The 25,979-nt window shown below is 45.3% G+C and overlaps 1 protein-coding gene across 3 annotated transcripts in view; it reads left to right on the forward strand.

Annotated features, from left to right (window-relative positions):
* The window catches only part of Nhsl2 (NHS-like 2), a 239,526-nt gene that overhangs the window by 98,772 nt on the left and 114,775 nt on the right, over positions 1–25,979 (forward strand).

Genomic DNA, 25,979 nt, shown 5'->3' on the forward strand with positions numbered 1-25,979 from the left:
GGCAATCGCTCTGCCACTGAACTGTATGCGTAGCCCATGAATACATTGTCATTGTGAGCAAAATCAATTTCGCTGCTGTTAAAATCCTCTCCATGCCCACCCTGCTTCTCAGAGGTAACCACTGTTTTCCACGCGGAGGGCTCCCCTTCTTTCGAAACCTCATCTCTGTAGATAGCTTAGTTTTACATGGAAACTTAAAAGCATTTGGTGGTGCACTGAACACAGTGAGTGGTCTGCAACTTGCTTTTCTCACTTAACAATGTCTTGGAAACATCTGTGTGAGGGGTGTCTACCTCACCGTTCTCGAGATTAAACTTTACTTTTAAATCATTGCGGAGTGACTTGCCATTTCAAAAAGAATACAGGTGCTCTTCCCCCAGCTTTTCTCTATGGTCAGAAATCCAGAACAACACACAAGCAGGATGCTGACACTGACTGCCAAGAACCGATATCTCCACTGTGCCAAGCCATGCTTCTTACCCAATGCCTACATAACCCTGGTCAATCCTTTTTAAAAACTATTTACATTTGTGTGTCCCGTGCATGCTGAGTGCCCGAACAAGCCATGGTGTGAAAGTCGGGACAGCTTGCAGGAGCTAATTCTCTTCTTTCCACCATGAGGGGCTGAGGACCGAACTCAGATCATCAGGCTTAGCATCAAACACCTTTACCCACTGAGCCATTTCGCCAGCCCCACCATTTCTTTGTTTTATTTCATTGATGAAATTTATTGTATACTATATTATGCTATGTAAAGATATTTTCATACAAATATGTGTCATACATTGAACACATTGCCTCATACCCCTCCACCTGCCTGTCGGCCCCACCTTCATATCCCCTTTGTGAAAGTTTCGCTTCTACTTCCATGTCTTATACATGATTTGTTGTATAAAATGTAGGAATCACAAATGCAAGCAAACTCACAAATGCGAGCAAACACACGGCATTTGTCTGTCCAAGCCTGACTTAATTTGCTTAATGTGAGTGTCTCCCCTTGCATCTATCTTCCTGCAAATGGTTTAGCAACGTTGTTCCATTTCTTGAATTAGGTCATTTCAACAAAATTAAGTAAAAAATACAATCAACCATTATGTTACCTTTAGGGATTTCTTTTCACCACCACCATTACCTAGAGCAATGATTCTCAGTCTGTGGGTCACGACCCCTCTGGGATCACACGTCAGATATCCTGCGTTTCAACCTAGAGTAGCAAAATCACAGTTATAAAGTAGCGACAAAAATAATTTTATGGTGGGGGGGTGTCACCACAACATGAGGACTGGTTTTAAAGGGTCCCAGCAGTAGGAAAATTGAGAACTACTGCTCTAGAGAGCCACTGTCACGGTCATCACGTGTATCACTATTCTGTCACCTTCATTTGTTTGTTTGTTCAACAGGTCTCCTTTGCTTTGCCAAGTTGTTTTCTGTTGTCTTGATGTATCAAGGAAGGTTTGTTCATTCAGGCTTTGGAGGGCATCTGTAGTGTTCCCTAGGTTTGGCTTTTACGAATAACGCTGCTGCCGGCATTTGCCCAGCAGCCTTGTAGTGGACGTAAGCTTCAATTTCTCTGGGACATCAGATGCCTCAGAGTGCAGTTGCTACTCATATGGTACTTGCATGTTTCGTTTTTAGAGAACCTGCCAAACTGCTTTCCAGAGTACGCTACCATTTTACATTCCCACCGGCAATGTACAAGGGATCCAATTTCTAGACGCTCTCATAGGCATTGGGTGTTGTCATGTTTTAGTAAAAGGTTAGACATTCAGATAGGTGTGGTAATGTCTCCCTGTGGTTTTAATTAGTACTTCCCTGGTGGTTACTGATGTTGAACATCTTCCCATGGGCTGATGTGACAACCATGTCTCCTCTTCGGTAAATGTCTATTTATGTCTTTAGCTCATTTTCTGCTTGGGTTGTTTGAATTTTTAACTGCTGACTTTTCAGATTTTTTAATACATTCTAGATTCGAGTGCTTTGTTACACAATATGTTTTGCAAATATTTCTTTTAGCATTTAACTTTTTTTTAAAAAAATCCTCTTAATGGAGTTTTCCACAAGGCAAAAGTTTTAACTTTGATAAAGTACAATTATTCAATTCTCCTTTTTGTGAATTTTTTTGAGTCAGAGTCTTAGAATGTAACATAAACAGGCCTTGAATTCAAGGACCCTTCTATCTCAGCTCTTGTTGGCAGGAATTACAGGCCCAGGTCCCAACTCCCTGATATGAACACGTTTTGATTAGCAGTGGTCTGGCTTATATGCCCAGCTGTAGATTTAAATTTGAATTTCTCTTCTTTTCCTAATTTTCAGATTTTTTACAAAGTTTATCATGGTTGTTAGAGTCTATCAGATGCTTTTCTGCATTAATTGACATGACCATATGACTTTTTCTTCTTTAATATGCTAACATGATGAATTAAATCAATCATGTAGAATTAGTGTAAAATTCCCTGAACAGTTGGGGAAAGTCATCAATAAAACCATTGGACCTGCATGTTTCTGTTTTGAGTTTTCAACTTTAAACTTGTTTCTCTCATTTTTTATGTTTTTTTTTAAGCTCGGGGACAATTTTATTATAGCTTAAGATGGAAACCCAAAGTCAGACAAGCGTCAGACCTCAGTAGCTTCCCAGAAGAGAATGGAGGGGAGGAGTGGGAGGCGGGGGGGCTACTTGAGTTAAATGGGGGTGGAGATTAGCCATATGGCAGCAGACCGCTACACGGTGGGACAGGGGGTTTACAGAAAGTCAAGAAACCCACTGTGTTAGGGAAAGCATACTTAGAACAGAGGTAAAAATGAGAAGCAAAGTCATACTTTCCTGAGTAATTTGGAAAAACAGACTGGCCTAGGAAGCAGTGTGGGTATGCTCTCTAAGAGACTGCAGTAGGGAAATCTGGGAAGGAAACGTACCATATCACATTAAAGGGATAATTATTCCTCCTGTTTCTTTAGCATAGTTTAAGGCCATCCTGCCTTCCTGAGGGATGGTCCCTTGGCCAGGTGATTGGCCCAGCCAGCATAGGCTAGAGACCTCTTCTCTCGATCAGAAGGAGTTTCCCTTAACGGGGTCTTTTATCGCTACTCTCATAACACCCTCACCCATGAAGGGACAATCCTAAAATCATTAGGAGATAGGCAGAAAATGGTGGATAGAACCCATTTCTACCATGAACACTTAGTTCTTGTTCCAAAACTGTCCACCAGAAGGGGCCAGTAACACCAGAAGAACTCAGTGCAGAGATTTTCAAATCTGTTTCCTATATGGTAGATTTTGGAAGTCTATACATTTTTTAAGGCTCATTCATTTTATCCAAGTTATCAGTGTGCAGTTCCCACTGCACTTTAAATACCTACTGCTGTGTCCACACCCCATTCCATTAATGACGCTGCGTGTAATATTTTGTATAGGGGATCATCCTTCATTCTGTTTTCTCTAAAGTGTTTTTTTTTTAGCATTGCTAAAAAAATGCATGCATGCTTCCTGGCCTTAGAATGAGTTTATTAAATGGAATGAATAACTTCTGTGGCGATTTAGCTGGAATAGTGGTGAGCTTACAGACTGCTTTAAGGAGACCAGACATCTTTTTCCTCCTTCATGCAACTTTCTCCTTTACAAAGACCACTGGAGCCTGCATGAAAGGCAGCCAGGGCTAAAGAACACATAAACCCCACCTCCCTGGCTTACACACTCCCCTCATTTATGTCTGTTGGTGAAGACCTGCACTTCAGGCTCCGGAAATTAAATATTTATTTTAAGTCTTTAACAGGCTGTGGACACTTAGTATATTGTTCAGTACTACCCCCGAGTAGAAACAGTACCTTCTTTTCCTGGTCAGAAAGAAAAAGAAGATGCAGTCAAGTGCATACATACTTAAGAGCTGTCAGGAAATGGTGAGGTGGTGGTTTTCTAGGTAGAGCTCAGACTGACAGAAAAGCATGATGAGTGGGGTGGGTGGGAATAGGAGTGGATGCAGAAGCATGAAAGGTTACTCATAGCTAACTTCTGAGGCTCTAGAGTTGCATCATCTGCCCAGCACCACATCCGTTCAGTGGTGCTACTAGTCGCACCTGAGAGAGCCTGTGGAATCATTCAGACAGCCCCAGCCTGAGCCAAGCATCAAGGTCCAAATGAACCAAGAGGCTCTCTCAGGTGCAAACCTTAGGTCTACAAAGACTGTCAGCATCATGGAAGCAGTTGTTAGCTATGGCTTTTCACACTTTCCCCAGAGGGGACAGTGGGACCTGGGTTATGGTTTCTTTGACTTCCACAAATGCTGTCTGGGCAAGCAGCTCTGCGCCTACCTATATTCCCTTCAGCCCACAGGATAGGCACTGCCCTCACACATCTGGATTCTCTTCTGTACATTTATTGTCTCCAAAGCAGAGGCGGGACCTTAGCTTCAGGCTGTGCTCTGTTTTACTTACAATCTAAGAAAACAAGCAATATATCACTAATAAAGAAAATAAAACCAGCAGTGGCAGACACCAGAGACAGGCACAAAGGTGATGTGGACTTTAACTGTATAACTTTTTGATCTACCAGTAAACCCTCCTAACCCCAGAGCCATAGCCAATCATTCAACTGCACACCCTACCAAGGTTCCAGGGTTATCTTAGCTGCCTCTCTCCCCCATATGTTCCAATTTCTGGTACACATTACTAATTCACAGGTCCTGCCCCTGTCCCCTGCTCCGTTTTGTTTTGTTTTGTTTTGGAAACAGTCTCACTATTCTCAACTACTTAGCTTTGGCATCCTGTAACTCACTATGTGGAGCAAGTTGGCCTCGAACCCACGGAAATCTGCCTGCCTCCATCTCCCGAGTGCTAGAACTAAAGGCATGTGTCACTATGCCCAGCTCTGTGTCCCCACTCCTTAACTCAAAACATTTCACACACTCAAACCCCACACCTGTCTGCCTTTCTCATTAAGAGCTATTTTACAGCTTTTATTTTTGAAATGGTAAATGTTTGCTATAATGCTCGAATTTCAAAGTCCTTTATGACATCATCGTCTAAGTGACCCTTCCTGAATGTGTCTGGTGTGTGTGAGGGGGGGAGGGGGCGCAATTTGATGCTGTCGAAAGCCCATCTCGCCGTGAACTTTGGAGTCACGCTCACAGAGTCATATAGCCCCTCCCCTACTCCTTAACGCCCCCATCTTCCTCTGGTCCCTATTAGAAGTTGTAATGAATTGACGCGCGGGGTGGGGGGAGAGGGGGTCGTATGGCATTGGAGGTGACAAGTGCTTCCAGCATTGGAAACACGAATAATGCTGGGCTTCACGCAGGACTGGGCAGGGAGGGCAGAGCAGGTTCCGTCAGGACCATGTCCCCCGGCTGGTTTGCGTGAGCAGAGCAGCTCTGTGCAGCTCCGCGCGTCACCAGGCGCGTGCGGAGGCGGCAAGAGCGGCGGGCGGTGAGTCATGGTCCCCGCGCACCTCCGGAACTGGAGGCTGCTTGGCGGGGCACCGCCCCCGCATAGCTCCCCGCTCCTCCCCGCTCCTGGGGGCGGACGGACGGCATCAAGGCCCGATGCTGGGCGGTAGAGGGCGCTGCTGTTCAGCTGCTGGCAAGCCAAACCAAGAAGTCTGGAGCTGCTTCTGGCTGGGCGGGATGAACAGCGGCACAGAGGTGGGGCGAGTCGGGGAATGAACGTCAGTGCAGCCTAGACGTTTTTTAAGAGAAAGGAAGTGCACTTCAGAATGATTCATCCCTGCACAGAGAGATGGGGCAGTGGATCCTCCCCACCCCCACCCCCAGCCCCGCAGAAGAATGTCTTTCTTGCTTGGCCCAAGCTGTCTAATGTTGGCAGCATTGTCCTCTCCTCAGAGAGGGTCCCTGATAGAGCGGGTTACCCCTTCAAAATGGATCTACCCAGGGGACCTAGCCAGCAACCTTCTTTCCTCTGATGATTGCCACTTGAGGAAATGGCCTAAGATTTGAGCTGGCAGTAATGCAGGGCAAGAGAAAGTGCTCTACTTACTGGGGACCAAAGTTTCACTGTTGTTTTTTTTTTTGTCTTGAAATTGCTGTGTGTGTGTGTGTGTGTGTGTGTGTGTGTGTGTGTGTGTCCGTCCTTGAACTTTTGCTCAGGGCTAGATAAGTGCTATTTAACTGAGCAGCATCCCCAACCCCAAGCTTAAGCTCCATCATTCATTCATTCATTCATTCATTCATTCATGCATTCATTCTGAAAATCTTCACTATTTTCGGAAAGCCAGTCACAGTGCAGAGAAGGGAGCAAGCCAAATGTTTGAACAGCGCTATGCTTGACACAAGGCACCTAAGTAAATACATGCAAGGACTTCACGATGCACCCTGGGACAGAGTCGTTTTGGTCGCTGATGCATTCTGGGGGGGGGGGGCATACAACGGTTACTGACACACAATAGACACTCTTGTCCAGTGAATGCTAGAGAAGTCCAGGAGACTGCATGGAACCCAGAGGAGTCCAGGATGAAGACGTTGTTAGCCGGTCAGATAAGGGCCAGATGGCGAACAGCACAGACAGAAAAGAGCCTCCGCAAAGTACAGAGCTCTCTGTCCTCACCTCCCTGTGCCTCACTTCCCTCATTCAAGGAGAAGACCAGAGAGATGGCTCTGCAATCTAAGGTTGCTTCCAGCAGTGAGCCCAAGTATGTAGGTTAGGGCCAGACCGAGCTTTTCAGCCTTTCAGCCAGGGAGGCTAAGGTTTTGACCTCTGGCTTAGCGCATCTTCAGATTACAAGCTTGCCTAGTTTCCCTGCTCCTCCCTCCCCTCACTGTCTTCCCTCAAACTCCCACAGAATAAATTATCTGTGGCATGAAAGTCTGTGCTTGGGTTTTGCCATGAGGTTTATTTTTTGTATTAATTTATGTTTCAAAATAAAGTCTTTGTTATTTACAGATTTTTATACTAGCACGATTTTGTTGTAGGAAAACAAGTCAGCACTTTTGTGCTAAGAATAAAATAAAAAAAAATCCAACCATAATTTCACTGTCCAATGTAGTTCTTGAATTTTTGGAATGCCTTCATTAAATTTGCACATATTGGCACTCATCCGGATAGAACTGGTAGAGACTGAATCTTATGTTCCTAACAAAAGCATGGCTGTGGACAGCGGTCTCTTACCCTCTCTCAGTAACTCTGATGGCAAGACATTTTGACTGAGGCTCCTCATGCTAAGTCCTTGGGAAAGCTCAGAGGACTTTCTCTGAGCCAGCTCTGGTTTGACACTACCGTACGGATGCCCTAAGTCTTCAATTGGGTTAGAGTTTCATTCTGTTTCAGAGGGCCACAGCAAAAGGTGCTGAACTCCTTGGTGGGAGGGAAAGCTGGAGAAAGGTGCTTAGGAACCTATTTCCCCACTTGTCCAAGGGGGAATCCCTAAAACAAGCCCATGCCCCTGGCCAATTCAGATTTACACACACACACACACACACACACACACACACACACACACACACCCCAAAGCTTCTGCTTTCAGTGTAACATGTCTTAGTTAGGGTTTTACTGCAGTGAACAGACACCATGACCAAGACAACTCTTATAAGGACAACATTTAATTGGGGCTGGCTCACAGGTTCAGAGGTTCAGTAGAATATCATCAAGGAGGGAACATGGCAGCATCCAGGCAGCCATGGTGCAGTAGGAACTGAGAATTCTACATCTTCATCTGAAGGCTGCTATTGGAAGACTGACTTCCAGGCAGCTAGGGGAAGATTCTTAAGCCCACACCCACAGTGACACACCTACTCCAACAAGGCCACACCTCCTAATAGTGCCACTCCCTGGGCCAAGCATACGCAAACCATTACATACCTCTTCATACAAAAGGAGCTTGGTTGACTACCTTGAAATTCAGCCAAGGGGTCAGAGGTAGATTTGAGACTGAAACATCCTTTCAGACTAAAATTTTCTTAGATGATTCCTCTATTCAGAAACTTTTGAGACCCCTTCTTCTCTGTAGACTGGAATGGATGATTCTGAGTCTGACAGTCAATGTTCTCCATGGCCTCTTGATTCAGCTCAGCTCTTCATCCCAGGGCAAACTTTCTTTTCCCAGAATCCTCTTCCTCCCTCCCTTCCATCATCCTTTAAAATTTCTTTGCCAGACTCCCTGAGTTTCTGGGGAATAGGGTGGGAAAGGACTCACTCCACGGCTCAGGCTCGCCTTGAATTTAAGAAGTCTATGATGGCGAACACTGATCGCGCACCTGACAAGATCTAGAATCAGACGTTCCCTCCGTCACACTTAGCATCTCCAGTTCCTAGAAATACTGAGTCATATCCATTACCCAGCTTCTTTTTATTATCTGATCCTTGGTCCTCAACGCTGCCTCAGATTGCCCCAGCTCAATGTTCTGTGGCACCTTCCACCCAACTGCTTTTCGCATTGCAGCCCCTGCCTGGCATGAAGGTGAAGTCTAATATGGCTACCTGTCTCACTGCTCACATAGCTCTATGACTGCTTTTCAGATCATGTCTTCATAAGCAAGCTCTAGGCTCCTGGGAGGAAATAGGTCTGTCTTTGTCTCTTTATCCTTCACAACACAAACATTTCACTTTGTTCTTTCTCCATCCTCTTATTTTTTTTCTATTTTAAAAGATTTATTTAGCTAATTAGTTTTTCTTTAGGCAGATCTCCTGTAACCTAGGTAACTATGCTACCAAGGATCACCTTGAACTCTTCATTCTACTGCTTCCACCTCCCAGGCTCTGGGATTACAGGTGTATACCACCACTCCCAGCCTCTGTTTATTTTTGGAAATCCAAATGTCTCTCCCTGCCAGGCATGGTACTGCAGGAAGCCCAAGAGCTCTAGACGGTGCAGATCAACAGGGCACTTCAATAACGTGAGAGCAGCAAATTGATTTTGGGACCCAGCCAGTAGAAATATTTGTGAAAATGCTTGGCAATTAGGCGGGGCCCCACCCATTCCTAGAGCAGATAAGAAAGAGGTGTGTGGTGCTGAGGCTGACTTGAGGAGTCCTGGGGACCAGTGAGAAAGCGAAGGAGTATTGTTCACATTTTTCAAATGAGCACATAGAAAGGGAAGTCGTGATTATGTAGCTGTTGAAAACAGCATTTCCACTCGTTACCTGAAACAATAGGAGCTGGGAGTGTAGTTCTGAGAGGTGGTGATGTCATGGGAATAGCATGAAACAAGCTTGCAGACCATGACTCTTTGACCTGAGGTTTAGTCCCAGCTTTACCTCTGTCTTACTCACTGTTAAACCTTGCTGGGCTACTTCCCTGGCCTGGACTTGGTTTCTTCCTCTCTGATATGGCAGGGTAGGCAGTAGGGTGGTGTGTGAGCAGCTTGAACTGCCTGCTTCTTCCAAGCCCTGGGCATTTTGGGTATGTGACAGAGACAAGCCCAGATCAGGCAAGTTCTCATGGAAGGTAAGACACAAAGTGGCTAGAGAGGTGACAGTGCCTGGAGGCCAGGGCCTGATCCAGGGTAGGGCTGGTAGTTTGATAACTGTGAGGCTGACATGTTCTGACAGGAACTGACTGAAAAGGTTCGAATAGGAACTGACAGGAGAAGGGGAGGGGGAGGCAAGGAGGATGGCGATTTCATTTGCCTCTGAGGCCTGAGTGAGAGCAATCTTGAGTCCCAGGTTTAGCTCTGCCTGCACACTAAGTGGCTTCAAGCATGTCCTTGCCTCCTTTGGGGTCTCAGTCACCACGTGTGTCCAGTGACACCACCCAAGTTATAGAGCACTACTCCAAACTACAGAGCCTCAGGTTCCAAATTACCTAGCAGTTTGCAGGAAATTCCTGATTTTTTTTTGTTTTGTTTTGGTTTGGTTGTCCTGGGTTTTGTTTGTTTGTTTCCTTTTGGTTTTGAGACAGGTTTCTCTATGGTGCCAAAGGTACCCAAGGTTTTCAATCTTATATGGGAAGCTTGGAGCCATGATAGAGGTTGTGATAAGAGCTGCTGGAGGAGGGGAGGGCAGGGAAGCCACAAGCAAGGCTGGCAGAAGCCGAGGGGGCTTTCAGAGGTTACACCTAAGGGTGGGCTTCCCTGAAAAAGAGCTTCCTTCCTGATCCAGCAAAACTTGACCTTTGTAGTATTGAAAAAGAGACCTTGAAAGATCCCAGGTCCCCAAACAATGCAGATTGGGCAGCAGTGTGCCTGCAAACCAGGGGCCTCGTGCATCCCAGGCAAGCACTGATGAGCCGCAGGCGGAACCCTATATTGAAAAAGTCCTTTTTGCACACAAGAACTCAGCTGGAGGTAGAGCTTTGGGTTTGGATAAATGAACTCTAAGCCCTGATCCATCAAAGCCTTTTTTCAGTTAACAGTCGTAAGAGCGGATGCCTGATGAAGGTCTCCGGTGACATAATTGTGGAACGAAGCGCATCATCTGTGTTCATCAACTCATTTCATCCTTACGGCAACCCACACTTTACAGATGAGGAGATGGGCACAGAGGGGCCAAGGAAGGTGTCCAGATCACACAGCTGACGGGTGCATGGGCCCGCGAAGCTATCTCCCAAACGGTAAAGTGTGGCACTATTCGCAGCACCTGTAACTGTCACCAGTAGAATTACAGCTATTTTCAGATCACATTATGGCTGCTGCAGGTATCTCAGAAATCATTTGTACTCATCACTGTGCACTTTGAAATTATGGTAGTCATTAGATCCTTTGCTGGATCTTGTTATATTGAATATATTAATCAAGCAGCACGCATGACTACATTGTAAATTGTGCTTCAGGAGCCGGTCATCAGTTTCCTTTCTGATCCTAGGTAATTTACTTACTGCATTGAAAAGCATTTTTCCTCAGAAAGGGTCGATAAGCAATGCCAGATTGCCAAGGCTGTATATGGCATGATGGGGCAGGCTCTGCTGCTACATAACTGGGTGCTGGAGGCTCACAGGTACCACACTGAACACTACTCCAGGTCCCTCACCTGCACAACCACTTTCCCCAAACCAGTAATGACAACCACCAGAGCAGCCTGGAGTCACTAGCAACCCGTGGCCATGCTGGGATGGACAACTAGATCTAAGTTCAGTCTGTGCCCATCACGGCTTTGCTTTCTCTGGAAATTTAGTGTCTGTCCTCCAGGATAGTTCCCTCAAACACAAATGAGCTACTTCAGAAAGAGGACACCTGATGGGCAGTAGATCACACCACCCTTGTAGCTCTCCAATGCATCTCCATAGCTGGCATTTAGAACAAAGTCCTTTCCTGGTAGGAGGGGAACCCCCAAGAGCAGGCCAGCCGGGATGTGTAGCCCAATGGCTGCCAGCCTGCCACACACTTGAGTCTGCATCCCAACTTCGCCGGTGCACACTTAAGTGAGGCGGTGCACACTTAAGCCTATGTTAGAGGTTCATGTTTCTGTCTCCTTAGCTATTCAATGAGAACAAGAATGATCCCTCCTTGCACCACTGTGAAGAGCCTGGGAGATGATCACAGGCCTTCCGCTGTACCTGCTCCGAGCTGTAGTGCGAGCCATTGTCTGTGTCCTCACAGAGATTGATGCACGGAGGTAGCCTGAGGCATCTGGAAGACCTTTGGGAGATACTGGCCCTTCCTCATAGCTGTTAGCAGGACTCCACTGCTCTGATTCCCTTAGCTTCCTGTTCACACCTCGGACTGCAAGTCAGAAAAGGCTAAGGAACTATTTCGTTTCTTGTGTCTGTCTTCCTTTGAGACACTGTCTCACTTTTCAGCACAGACTGGCCTTGAACTCTGGATCCTTCCTCAGTCTCCTGAGGGCTATGATTACAGACATGAGCCACCACACCTGTTTGCCTAAGAGGCTTTCTTTTAAAATGGCCTAGGCCTCACCTCTAAATCATGGAATTAGACTTGGGGTAGGGACTAAGAAGAAATAGTTTTTCCAAAACTCCTTAGAGGAATCTTAAGTGGAGATAATAACTGAGAGCCATGGTGTCAAAAGGAAACAGGCGGTGTGCTGCTTTAGGGGACAAAGAATGGCGGGGGACTTAGAGCCCATGCCCTGGCTCTGCAGACAGGATGAGAAGGAGCCGAAGTATGGGTGTGGAGGGAAGCTATGTGTATGCTTGAGGGAGGAGGAGGGGGAGTTGGAGTCCACAATAAGAAAGAGCTGGAGGAAGCCACCGGTGTGGGAGTTTGACCCCAAGCCATGCCAGAGCAGTGATCTCACTCACTGATTTTCTGTCAGAAGGAAATGGGAAATATGAAGTGAAGACAGATGACACTATTTGTAGCCTCCTACAGGTGGCAGATATGAGGAACGTTAACACATAGTGAGGAACATTCAGCCCTGTCAGTTCCACTCGCCCCTGCTCCCCCAAATCCACCCATCTGCTCCCTCATACATTCACATCAGACACCACCTTTAGCCCAACCAAAGCCCCCTTTTGCACCTTTAGCAGAAAGCTCCCTGTGCGTGAGCGAACATAAAGTGACCAAAGCAGGACCGCATGCTGAGGCAATGCTGAGGCAAAGCTGAGGCAAATGCCAGACCACCAAGGGTGTTTGCTGCCTTTTGCTCCAGCAGAAGACAGCATCAACTTGGAAACTGGACAGAGTGGGGCAATGGTTAGCTTTCAGTATAATCAGAAAGGGAAATGGCCAAGAGGAGAGTAGCTTGCCTGCAGCGACACAGGGACTAATGATAGAGCCAGGCCTTCTGGTCTAGTGATCTTTGTTCCATCCCCTTTGCCGGCCCCAGACTTCCAGCTTTGGTCCCTAATCTGCCAGTGCTGGGAAAAGCAAATAGATTCCTGCTACAGCCCTGTGGCTCTAACTGGTCCTGTGAGGGAGCCTTGAGTCAGCCTCCAACTCAGAGCATGGATCAAAAGCTAAGGCACAGAGCATTTTAGGTTTCAGACCTGTGTGGCCTCCACTACTGTTTGCTTTAGGGCATCTTTTGCCAGGTGAGAGCTGTCTGGCTCCCCACCCCCACAGGGAGACTATGACTTTAAGAGAGGAGTCAGAGCCATGGGGATCAGTTTCAAGCAGCCCTCAAAAGGCAAATCTGGATTGAGTTTAGGAAGAAAAAAGAAGGGGTTAGCTTTGGTCCTGCCTCCTTTCCCTTCTCAAAAGCTTGCCCCTCCTTCAGCCTACGCCTGGAAATTCACTTCTTTTGGCCTGGAGGTTAGGAGCCCACCAGCAGCCTTGTCCTCTCACCTGGTCCTTCCCCTAGTTCCAGAGCACACCATCTGGAGGACTGCCGAGCTAGTGGCTGCAATGAGTAGGTATGTGTCTGAAATTTCAACTTTCCCTTTGTCAAAACTGTCTGGGGAGAGGTGGAAGGGCTCCAGGGCCTCCGAGACCCTTGGCAATAGGTGGGAAGAGGATGAGTCGACTTTCGTGACTCCACCAGGGTCTCTGTGTTCAGACATCCATAGGAAAGTATAGGGAAAGGATAGAAAAGCCTCATGCGTGCAGCCTGGCCCATTTCCACCTTAAGTTACTTACCAAACCTATGATACTCGGGAGCTTGGCAATGAAGAGAGCTTTGAGCTCTTTGCAGCGAGAACACACAGGGGATGGATTTGGTTTTTGTTATTGTTGTATACTCACTATACAGTCCAGACTAGTCTGTAGCTCACTGTCCTCCTGTCTTCTGAGGGCTGGGATTGCAGTCCTGGGCTACCATGCCCTGCAGAGGGATTTGTTTTTAGGGAGGATGTTGAAACCCCCGAAAGGTTTGCTTAGCTCTCTAGGTTGAGGTCATGAAGCTTGGCATCTTTCCCCTACCCCAGTGCAGCCCTGAGCATAGTGAGAGCAAGGTGAGCTCCTCCTGCCTTTGGTCTTAACACTCATTTGCTGATCACTGGTCCTGGTGCAAGCTGGTGGCTCAGCCTTGAATCTCAAACCTTCTTAGAGGTCAGCCATGCTTTTGCCAGGTCTCTCTCTCTCTCTCTCTCTCTCTCTCTCTCTCTCTCTCACACACACACACACACACTACTACTACTACTACTACTACTACTACTACTACTACTACTACTACTACTACCATCACCACCCCTCTATGACATGTGACACAACAAAGTTCTCTACAACCAAAGGACACTCAAGGATTAGCATCCTCAGCTGCACCACTTCTCTAAGCATTCTGGGTGGCCATGATCCCAGCCAGCATGCCTTCTGTCCAAGTGGTGCCAACTCACTCCAGTCACAGCAACCAAGTTCTCAGATATTCTTGGCAAATACAAGCAATGCTTGGTCCATATAGAATTGTGATGACTTTATGACTAGGGATGCTGGGTTGATACCTTCTGTGTGACTGGACTCTGGAGGAACCTGTTGCTCTCAGCAGTTTCTGACCTTGACTCCTCCTGAGTGGCTGAGGTACTGTTCAGGGGCCAGGCTCTAGTCTCTTTCAGGAGAGACTGCTGTCAGATGAGATGTACCCGCTCTAGTGCCAACAGCAACTGCATCTATTGTGTCCTTATCAGTTATCTTGGGACACTAGAGGCTCCCGATTCTTTCTTTTTTTTCTCACACAGGCTGGGTGTGTAGGGAAAGGTGAAGTAGGGATGTGGAGAAACAGCCCACGTAGACGAATCAGCTACCATATTGGGGAGCCAGTGTACCCCCAGACACATCAGCAGTGGGCAACAGCAGGCATCTAGCAGGCATGTCATTGCCGGATTAAGTAGACAAATCAATACAGAATGAATCCTAAAAGGAATCCTGGGGGATAGGCGTAGCAGAGCTTAAGAAGTCCTGGGCTCCCCTTGAATCTGTGTCACCAACCCAGTTTATCTTCTTTGTCTCTGCCTTTGCGCACTCCTTTTGTAGCTAAAATCACTAAGCCCCTTTCTGTGCAATAGAAACCCAAGTCCTTAGAAACTAAGCATCTTGCCTGCTGTCATGTAAGCAAATTTAAAATGAAACCCCAGAAGACTTCACATGAACCCTGGCCTGCTGGGGGTGCAGTTCAAGCGGCCTGAAAACCATTTGCCTTATCCAAGAGCCACCTGGGTGTCCTGAACAGACAGATGGCTGGGACTGGCCAGGTTGCCCCCTGCCTCCCCAGCAGGGTTGCTAAGCACCTATCTGGTCTAAGTTTCCCAGGAGTACTGTTGTCACCACTAAGGCCCCCCTCAGGAGCGTTGCCGCTCAGCTACAAGGCTATTTCTGAGCCTGGAAAGGAGTGGGGAATTGCATGTTGTTTCCCAAGGCTATGAGAGTGCTGTTTGATTACTCACTGTGGCTGATCCTGTGCTCTGGATGTCATCAAGATGAACCCTCTACTTCCTTCAGGGAAGCCTGCTGCCCACTTCATAGTGACCTTGGGATTTATCAATCCTTTTCGGAATAAAGCAGCACCAGGAAGCAAAAGGCTCAGCTGCACAGCAAGAAGATGGGGGCAGGGAAAGGGAGACTGCACATCAGGAAGGTTGGGTGTCTGCCTGGGTCCTAGAGATCAATAGCAGTTCAGTGGAGAGTGTTCCCTATCGTGTGTGTGTGTGTGTGTGTGTGTGTGTGTGTGTGTGTGTGTGTGTGTGTGGTGTACTCATTTTGTTGCCTTTTTGTACCCAACTTTGTTTGTTTGAGGGAAGCTAAAGGTTTCATAGACTATTTTTTTTACAATGTGGAAAAAGCCATCCCTTCGATGTAAAGCTGAGTAATTCCAGTAAAAGGATCCAAGTGAATGAGGCTTCTGCCCAAGTATGGGAAAATATCCATCCATCTCTCCCCTTAATTAGAAAAATGGCCTTCCAAGTAGTGAGTCATGCTGCCCGATAGCAAATTGCTCCATCCCTAGCCAGTGCTCCAGGGACAACAGGGGTGAGAAATGGCAGTGGCTATGACACAGAAAAGACATGAGAAGGGACTTGCATTCCTGATGCCAGCAGCTCTGTGGCCTACTGTTGCCTACTCCTCTGCCAAAATAATTCATTTGCCTAGCTGCAGCATCCAGGATGTTAATGCTGCATCTGAGTTCACCCATGCATTCTGATAAGTGGGGTACAGCAAGGGGCACGTGGAATCAGCACAGCTCTTTGCATGATCTGGGCCCTTTTTTTTCTTTTTTCTTTTTCTTTCCTTTTTTTTTTTTTTTTTTTTTTTGGAAAGCATAGAGAGCAAACGGTGCAGAGCACACTGGATTGGAAAGGTATAGCCAGTGAGCTTTCCGACATGTGGGCGTTTATGTGTAACCGTCACCCAGTGCATGATACAGAGTTTGCACATCCAGAAGGCTCCCTTTTGCCCCTTCCATCGAGGGTCTCTCTCTTTACATGTTTCATGTACTGAAATGCAGGATTTGCAATTGGTGTTGTGCTGGGAAATAGAAGAAGCTGTTCTGGTGTGCGTACGGGGGGTGCCTGGCCTTGTAGTGTTTCCCAACTCTTTGTGGTGTAAACACTCCCACCGCAGCTGGTTTCAGGCTACCGACAGCTTAACAACTGGCTCAAAGAAATTAGGGAAAATAGGAGCAGATGCAGAGACCCACAGCTAAAGACTAGGTGAAGTCAAGAGAACCTCACAAAAGAGGGGGAGGAAGGATTCTAGGAACCAGAGAGGACACCAAGGGAACACAACCCACAGAATCAACTAAGCAGGGCTCACAAGGGCTCATAGAGACTGAGGAGACAATCGTGGAGCCTGTATCGGTCTGAGATAGGCCCTCTGCATATACATTCATATACATTATGGTTGTTTCCCTTGGGGAGGATTGTGAAACTTCTAACAATTGGGAATGGGGAGTATCTCTGATGTTTTTGCTCCCCTTAGGACCCCTTTCCTCCTACTGGGTCACCTTGTCCAGAATGAGGGTATGTGCCTAGCCTAATTTTAACTTGTTATGCCACGTTTGGCTGATATTGTTCTTTTTTGTAAAGGGAAAGTGAGAAGGAGTGAATCTGGGAGACAGAGGAGATGGGGGACACTGGGAAGAGTGGAGGCAGGGAAAATTGTGGTTGGAATGTAATGTATATAGAGAATAAAAAGATGGATGATGGATGGATGGATAGATAGATAGATAGATAGATAGATAGATAGATAGATAGATAGAAGATAGATTTTTTTAATCTGAAAAATGAAGTTTGGTTCTGATGAGTCCAAGCAAGCTGATTGTGAAGGGGCATCGAAGAGTTAGGTAAGTCCAATTATGTATGCAGTAAAGCCTAGTGGGCCTCAGTATCAGGTCTCCCCCATACTCTAAGGCCCTTTACTAGGAAACAATCATAAGATTGATGTCTTACTTTTTTTTGCTGCTGTGACAAAATATCTTGGCAATAGCAACTTTAAAAGGAAGGGTTTATTGTGACCCACAATTTCAGGGTACCATCCTTCATAGTGGGAAAGTCAAAGTAGTAGGAATTCAAAACATTTGGTCACATTGAGGCCCAGAAATAAGAGAGCAATGAATGCTAATTCTCAGCCCACTTTCTTCTTTTTTATACAATACAGGATCTCAGCCCAGGGAATAGTGCTGCCCACAGTGGGCAGGTCTACCCCTCGCAGACATACCCAGATCTTTCAGGTGTTTCTAAATGTCATTAGGTTGACAACTGAGATTAACCTTCACAAAGTAGCAGCCAGGAAATCACATAGTAGTCCATTCTTATTGGAAATGTATTCTACAACTCCTTGTGGGTGACTGAAATTGCTAATGGTACTCAACCTCATAGAAACCACTCTCTTGAGTTTTCATTAGTTTTACATGCACTCTGAAGATAAGAATGTGTTTGATTCCAAACATTTTCATCCTATTTATCCATTTCTACAGGCATCACCATGGTTGAGATGCTGACCTGTCCATTTCCACTAAGAACTGTCCCACTACAATAAGATCTCCCTCATACTGTTTCTTGGTATTTGCACCAACTTAATTTATTTAGGCTCACAGTTTAAAGGGACACAGTCCACCATGCTGGGAAGGTTTTATGAGAGGAGTTTGTTCACATCACAGTGGGTAAGGAAGCAGAGACAAGGCATGAAATAGAACAAAGTTATAAATTTCAAGACTCACCCTCCACTGACCCACTTCTTCCAGAGAGACCCTACCTCCTCAAGCTTCAATAACCTAAAAAACAGTGCAACAGGCTGGGGACCAAGTAGTGTTCAAAATGCAATCCTGTAGGGATATCTCACACTGACATCATAACAGTCTACCCCTTCCTTGCCTTTACAAGTTCATCATCAACTCAAAATGCAAAATACATTAAGTCTTACACTTCATACACTGTTCAAAAGTCCGTACATAGCTTCTTCTGAGACTCAAAGCAGTCTTTTAACTGTAAGACCCTGTAAAAATCAAAAACCAAGTAACAAACTTGCAACATATAATGGTACAGGGTAAGTAAGCACCTTCATTCCAAAGGGGAGGAACAGTTGTTGCATCTAGCAGTAATTTGTTCCTTTCAAGACTGAGTAGCAGCCTGTGACCCGAATGTATGCATTCATTTTAGCCATGCACCTGTAGAAGGACAGCTGGGTTGATTTCAATGTAGGGACATTATGAGATAAAGCTACTCTGAGCACTCATGAAATAGGTTTGTGTGCAAATTTGTATTCATTCTTCTGGGACAAGTGCCCAAGAGTTCGTTTGCTGAATTGTATGGCAATTGCATGCTTAGGTTTTTAATAGCCACACTCTATTCCAGCATGCCCGTTCCCCCTCGCGTTCCCCACAACAATGGATGTCTGATTTGCTTTCTTGACATCCTCACCAACACTTTGTGTGATCACTGGCCATTCTAATCGGCATGTAGAGATACACATCATGGTCTTGACTTACCTTTCCTTAGTCGCTGATGACTTTGAAAATATTTTCATCTTTTGTGTACATTTGCCATCTCTATGCTTTCTTTAGTGGAATGCCTGTTATGACTTTTGCTCATTTTCTAACGAAATGCTTTGTTTCTATTTGTTTGCTTTTAGAGACAAAGTCTTACTATGTAGCTTTGGCTGGCCTGGAACTCTCTCTGTAGATCACAATGAGATTAAACTCACAGAGATCCACCTGCCTCTGCCTCTGCCTCCCCAGTGCTGGGATTCGTTTGCTTTTTGCAATGATGAGCTTTGAGAGGTAGTTACCATTCCTTTGTTGGATAGGCAACTTACTTTGTCCTACCTTGTTTTTATTTTTTATTGTATCTATTTTACTTTACATGTATGGATATTTTGCCTGCATGTATGTCTGTATACCACTTGTATGTCATGTGCTTGTAGAAACCAGAAGAAGGTGTAAGATCCCCCAGAAATGGAGCTATGGATTGGCCGAGAGTTGCCACGTGGGTGCTAGGAATTGAATCTTGGTCTCTGGAAGAGCAGCCTGTGCTCAGCTCTTTAATACAGTTCTTCATGTTGCAGTGACCCCCAATCACAAAAGTATTTTCGTTGCTACTTCATAACTGTAATTTTGCTACTATTATGAATCATATTGTAAATGTTTTTGGAGACAGATGTTTGCCAAAAGGTTCACAACAAGCTCTAGCCCCTTCCAGTCTAATTCATCATTTCATTCTCCTTATATATGCAAAAGAATTAATTTTGAGGTTCGCTTGATCAGCTTTTCTCTTATGGCTCACCCTTTCCCTTGCAAGTCTAAAAGATCTTGGCTTGACTCTACATTCCAATGATTTGTCTCATGTTTACATTTGGCTTATTTTTTTTCAGTTCATTTTTTCTTTCTTTTTCTTTTTCTTTTTCTAGTCCAAGGAGTTAAAACCCACGGCTTTGAATGCCAGATGTGCTCTACCACAGGGTTAGATCTCTGATGCTTTTTATGTTTATTTTGTCTTACTAACTTTCCCAGGTTGAACTCAAAGTTGTGATCCTCCTGCCTTAGCTTCCTGGATAGTTAACATTGCCAGTACCTGCTACCATGCCTAGTGGAGTTACTTTTTTGGATTGACTTGGCACCCTCTATTGGATAAATGATTATCCTTCACACAATTCATTTTTGCACCTTAGTCACAAATGAGTCAGGCATAGTTTGTGGCTGCATTCCTTGATAGGAATTGTATTAAATCTATAAAGAGATTTAGAAAGAATTCCTGTCTTTGTGTGTTGAGTCCATGAACTTAGTGTGTCTTTTCATTTATTTGTGCCTTCTTTGTTTTCTTTCCTAAGCATAAAGTGACATTTAGCAAAATGAACATGCTCTGAAATTTTTTTTGAGACAGAGTCTAATGCATCCAGGCTGGCCTAGATAATTGAAGATGACCTTGGACTTGACCTTGACCTTGACCTCTGATCTGCCTCTACCTCCCAAGTGCTGGAGTGACAGGTGCACAACCATCCCTGAGTCATGCAATGCTAGGGTCTGTAGTCATAGTCATAAGCATGCTTTTTTCCTTTGGAGTAGTTGCAAATGGTAGTAGGTGTTTTTAAATTAACCCCCACCTGGTTAATTCTCGTATAGAAACGCAGTTGTCTTTCTGTATTAGCTGATAAAATCCAGCTTTGCTGAATTCATTTATTAGTAGTTCTAAGGATTTTTGTATGGGTTACTTGGGATTTCCTATGTCAAAAATTATGTTGTCTCAAAATAGGGATCTTGTTTTTCATTTTCAACATACACTCCCTTTATTCTTCGTAATTGCATAGCTAGGCTTTCTTTTTTTTTTTTTTCCGGAGTTGGGGACCGAACCCAGGGCCTTGCGCTTGCTAGGCAAGCACTCTACCACTGAGCTAAAGCTAAATCCCCAACCCCCATAGCTAGACTTTCTAATATTGTGTCAGATATGAGTGGTGAGAGTCGGACCAGGGATGAAGCTTTCAGTTCCTAAGTATGAGCCCCTTGGATTGGTCCCCAGCACTGAAAACTCAAATTGTAAACAAAGGCATTCTTGCCTTGTTTCTGCTCTCCTGGAATACTGACTAGGGCAATGAGAGAAGGAAGAAAGGACAGGAGCACAGACAGACACATGGACAGCAAAGGTGGCATCAGATGGGGGTCTACTACTGCCACAACCAGGAACTCTGTCTATGCAAAGCACCTGGTGAGGGCTGGGAGTGTGGGGTGGGAGGTGTGGGAAGGATCAGCTCTTCTCCGTAGGAGGTCTCTGTAGGTGAGCAGTCTCGGCTATAAACATCTAGTGAGGAAAGCTGCAGTTGTTAGTCTTTGCACACACTGATCAATAGTGCAGAAAGACTCATGCTTGGACTCCAGAGGAAAGCGCTGCCTTCCGAGCTTCACCTGGGTAAGGCCTCTGCACTCTCATGAGGCTGAAGCCTTAGAGTCCTTCACATGTGCCCGTGCAAACATTACACATTCACCCAGGACTTCTGCCACTCCCCACGGTTTCTGATCTCCATTAAATTTAACACCATTAAATTCAATGTTAACTGTGTTGGGGCGGGGCAGCACATGAGGATGCGCATGTGTGGTGGGTTTTTTTTCAACCATCAAACATACTGTAGAAAACACAGAGAGGCAGTGTTGTGTTTATTTACCCAGGTTTTTGCTTATCATTTTCTTCTTCCTTCCCAGTGTTCCTTTTTTGTTTAGAGAACTTGGTCTAGCCATCATTTCATACTAGTTTTTTTTTTTTTTTTTTTTTTTTTTTTTTTTTTTTTTTTAGTGACCAATTTTCTGAAGGACATTCTCACTAGATATAAAACTCTGAATTGGGCGTGGTGGCTCTGCTGATAGAAACCCCAAGTCCTTTGTTAGTTTTGTGCCGGTTGGTAATGCTCTGGATATGTTTTCAAACTCTTCCCCCTTGCCTCACATTCTATAATTTCTGTGGGTCTTTCTACCTTGAAGTTCATTTCCTCTGTTGTACTAGATTCTTTCTGCTCTTGAGCCTATCCATTGCATTTGAAATTTTAATTTTAATTTTAAGTTTTCAGTTCTGTCATTCCCGTTGTGTCCTCCTCTCCCTCCCCCTTTCCCTCCTCTCTCACACCTTCTCTCTTTGCTTCTTGAATTTTATGGTGTTGGGGATGGAACCCAGGGCTTGACACATGCTAGACAAGTGCTCGTACTGCTGAATCCCAACCCTAAGCTCTCATTAGTGTTTTGGGGATTTCAATTTTTTTAATCTTTTATTACTTTGTGAAGCTTTTAAACTTTTAAAAAAATAACTGTTAACTTAAGCATTTTGCCATGACTAGTAAAATTGTAGCCTGGTAATTCATACATTTCAAGTCTCAGTATTGGCCCTAGTAGTGGCCCCCAGTGGTGGCAGCACATGCCCTGACTTTCCTTAGGTAAGGAATGAAAGGTACCAGGCTATAGGACATCCAGACAGCCACTCACAGCCAACTTTTTGCCCAGCTTTGTGCCAGCAGGGCTCCCACTCAATCAATCATAGCTAGTGCCAACGGGAAAGAAAGGGCCAACTTATCACTGGATAGAGGGCTGGAAAATGCTGATCAGCCCTTTATCACAGAACCCAAATCAAAAGCTCAAAGATGAGCATTAGGGTTTGGCGTAGCGGTGACTTCCATATAATTCCAGCACTCTGGAGGCAAGGGAGTGAGTCTGAAATCAGCTTGGACTACATAGTTCTAGGCTAGCCTGGGTTATAAAGTAAGACCTCTCAAAAGCGAAACCCCAATTCCCATTCTATTTATCAGCAGACTTGTATCCCCAAATGCAAGGCACAGGTCTAAACACACTGCTTGTCCTTGAATAAGTCACTTGGCTTACCTACACCCTAAGTGCTTCCTTATAGAGTGCCGTGAGAGCGGCAGCTCCTTTCCAGAGCTGGCAAGAGCTTGCACGGCCATGCTCTGTGATAGCCTCTGCCTCTGCCTCTGCCTGCTGCAGCAGGCCATGTGTAATGGACAAGGGGATGAAATAAGCAGGGGCAGCCACAAATGGCTTTCTGCCAAGTTTCAAAATTATAAACGCTTTCAAATGGATAGCAAAGTAGGGAGAGAAATGTCATAGCGAAACATTTTGCTACATTTGCTAAAGATCTTTTCTAAGAAACGGCTTATTACAGATCCAGCTGTGAGCCCCACCCCATCTCAGCTAAGACAGAAGTAGTCAGGAGTCCAAATTAGTTGTTTCTAACCTCAATGTCTATGTTTCACATTTCATCTCCTCTCTCTCCCCCATCTCCCCTCTCTCTCTCTCACACACACAAACACACACTCACACACCTAATATAGAATCTCATCTTGTGTGTTTTACAACTTTATATAAACAGCATCATATTGTGTTTGTATATTCTTCTGCAACTTTATTTTTATGCTTTGACAATTTATCCATGCAGACGCACGAATTATATTCATTTTAATTGCTGGATGCTGTTCTGTAACAAGGTGCCACGGTGTATCCATTCTTGGGTCAGAGTGTGACTGGGTGGTCCCTCCTTGCCTAGTGCACAGTCCCCAGCCCCGATAAAGGACAATAGTTAATGCTGATACATTGTCTAATTCTTAGACATTTAGGTTTCCTCTCATTTTCCCACCATGTACCTGCAATGCTAGTATGAGCCACTCTTTGGGTAAGTGTACAGGTCTACAACTTCAAGTTCAGTCAAGTTTAGTATCAGGTTCACCTCCAACCAACAATCCTCACTCGGTGTCTGTGAGAAATTTCAGGAAGACCTGTTTGTGGTCTGGCCTCTTTTGGCTGGGTGGGGGCTAGTTACGTCAGTCCAGCTGGGACCAGTGTGAACTAGGCTTGGGTACTCAGAACTCCTCCAGAAAGGCCACACAAAATTAAGACTCACATCTGCATGTTCTTTACCCATTCTCAACCTTGATCTCAACTCACTGTGACCTTATTGAAATTCCTCGTGTTCCTGTCACTTTCGCATCTACCCTCAGCAATATATCAGACCCCCTCAGAGTTCTGCTGGTCTTCATGAAGAAGCCTGCAGCCCCAGGCACTATGAATGAAGAGTAGCTGGCTGCAGCTGAGCTCAGCTGACCCACAGATGGCCTTCAGTGGAGGGCTGAAGATTTGCCTTTCCTTTCAGGGGAATGTATTCTAATCTTTGTTTGAGGGGGTAGCCGAAGAAATGGAAGCTGAGTGGGAACACACATCCTCTGTGTGGTCTCTACTTGGGATTTTTGGTGTTGTTTTGTTTTTTACTAGTGATGTGTTCTGTCTTTGAGCTCCGCCCCCAACCCCATATTGATGGATTTTACTTGACACCCATTGTCACATGCATACTCTCTTAGACTTACAAAGTACCTGGAAGGATACATGTTAAATTGTCCACAGTAAGTCACTTAGCCTACAGGTACCTTCTTTAGTTCCCATTCACATGCGCAAAGATAGGTTAATATGATGACACTCAGAGAGGGTCACTTACTTGCCCTCAGACACAGACCTAGGATATGCTAGTGGCAGCATTGCACCCCAGAGTTATATACATGTGATGGCCCTTAGAACACTCCAATCCCAAAGTAAAATTCAAGTGTCTCTCTCCGGGATCAGATGTGCTTCATTCTTCACTTTCATGAACATCCCATAAATCTTTTTTTTAAAAAAGATAATATCTGTAATTTTGCTCTTAAGATGGCCTTTCATCATCCCTGAGTCTCCAGCTCTTAGCACAGACCCTCCTTCACCCATAGAGGGGTTGCTTGGATGCTTTTGACTTAAAGGATGAAATGACTGAATACATGGTTGCTGTCCTCAGACACAACAGAAGAGGGCGCCAGACGCCAGATCCCATTACAGATGGTTGTGAGCCACCATGTGGTTGCTGGGAATTGAACTCAGGACCTCTGGCAGAGCATTCAGTGCTCTCAAATCTCTCTAGCCCCATGGATACTCTTTTAGTCGCTGATCCACTGCTGTGAAGAGACACAATGACCATAGCAACTCACAGACAGGATTTAATTTGGGACTTGTTTACAGTTTTACAGGGTTAATCAATTATCATCATAGTGGGGAGCAGGTCCATAGGCAGTCATGGTCATGAGAGCTTTATATCCTGATACATAATCAACAGAAAGCGGAATAAAGAGATCATGGGCCTGCCATGGGCATTTCAAATCTCAAAGCCCAAGTGATGCACTTCATCCAACAAGGCCACACCTCTTAATCTTTCTAATCCTTCTCAATTAGTGCCACTCCCTGATGACTAAGCACTCAAATATGTGAGCTGAGCCTACAGGAGCCATTCTTATTCAAACCACTATACATATAAACATGTCATTGTAGCATAGTAACTAAGTGACAGTGATGGACTATTTATTGAACAGGTGATCTATGACATTATGATCACAGTACCTTACAGAAACATCTTAAAGGAGGAAGGATTTATTTTGGCCCACAGGTGATGTTTTAGTGCATCACAGGTACAGAGACCCAAGTGGAGAATGCAGGAGATAGGGCATGAGAGAGAGGAAGTGTGACATAGTCCAGCCACTAGAGTGGCCACTGTTGACATGGGAAGATGGACCTTGTGATGCTTAACCTTCATTGTAAATCTAACTAGATTTAGGAGACACACCTCTAAATGTATCTGTGGGGGCATTTCCAAAGAGGTTTAACTGAGTAGGGGAAATCTACAATAAAAGTGGGTAGTATCATCTTATGGGTTGGGGTCCCAGACTTCATAAAAATAGGAAAAGGAAAAAAAACTTAACATATGCCCTGCCATCATTCAAGCATTCAAGTCTCAGTCTCAGTCTCTCCCTCTCCCTCTCCCTCTCCCTCTCCCTCTCCCTCTCCCTCTCCCTCTCCCTCTCCCTCTCCCTCTCCCTCTCCCTCTCCCTCTCCCTCTCCCTCTCCCTCTCCCTCCCTCCCTGCTCTATCCAGATGTGAACAAGGTCCCCCTGCCACATCTGTGAGCTGCTCTTGCTCTACTATGCCTATCCTGCCATGATGGACTGTAACCCGTCCAAGCATTAGCCAAAATAAATCTTCTGTCCCTGAAGTTGTTTTTCTTCAAATATTTTGTCACAGCAATAAGAAGTATAACTAATACAGGCCAGACTACATATTGTTTCCTTACTTTGGTTCCTCTTCCGCCCCACCCAAGATGAATTTCTATGTATAGTCTGGCTATCCTGGAACTCACTCTGTAGACCAGGCTGGCCCTGAACTCATAGATTCACCTGCCACCACTGCCTCCTGAGCACTAGGATTAAAGGTGTGTGCCAC

The sequence above is a fragment of the Rattus norvegicus genome, chromosome X, assembly GCF_021556685.1.
Source record: "Rattus norvegicus strain SHRSP/BbbUtx chromosome X, alternate assembly SHRSP_T2T, whole genome shotgun sequence".
Lineage (NCBI taxonomy): Eukaryota > Metazoa > Chordata > Mammalia > Rodentia > Muridae > Rattus > Rattus norvegicus.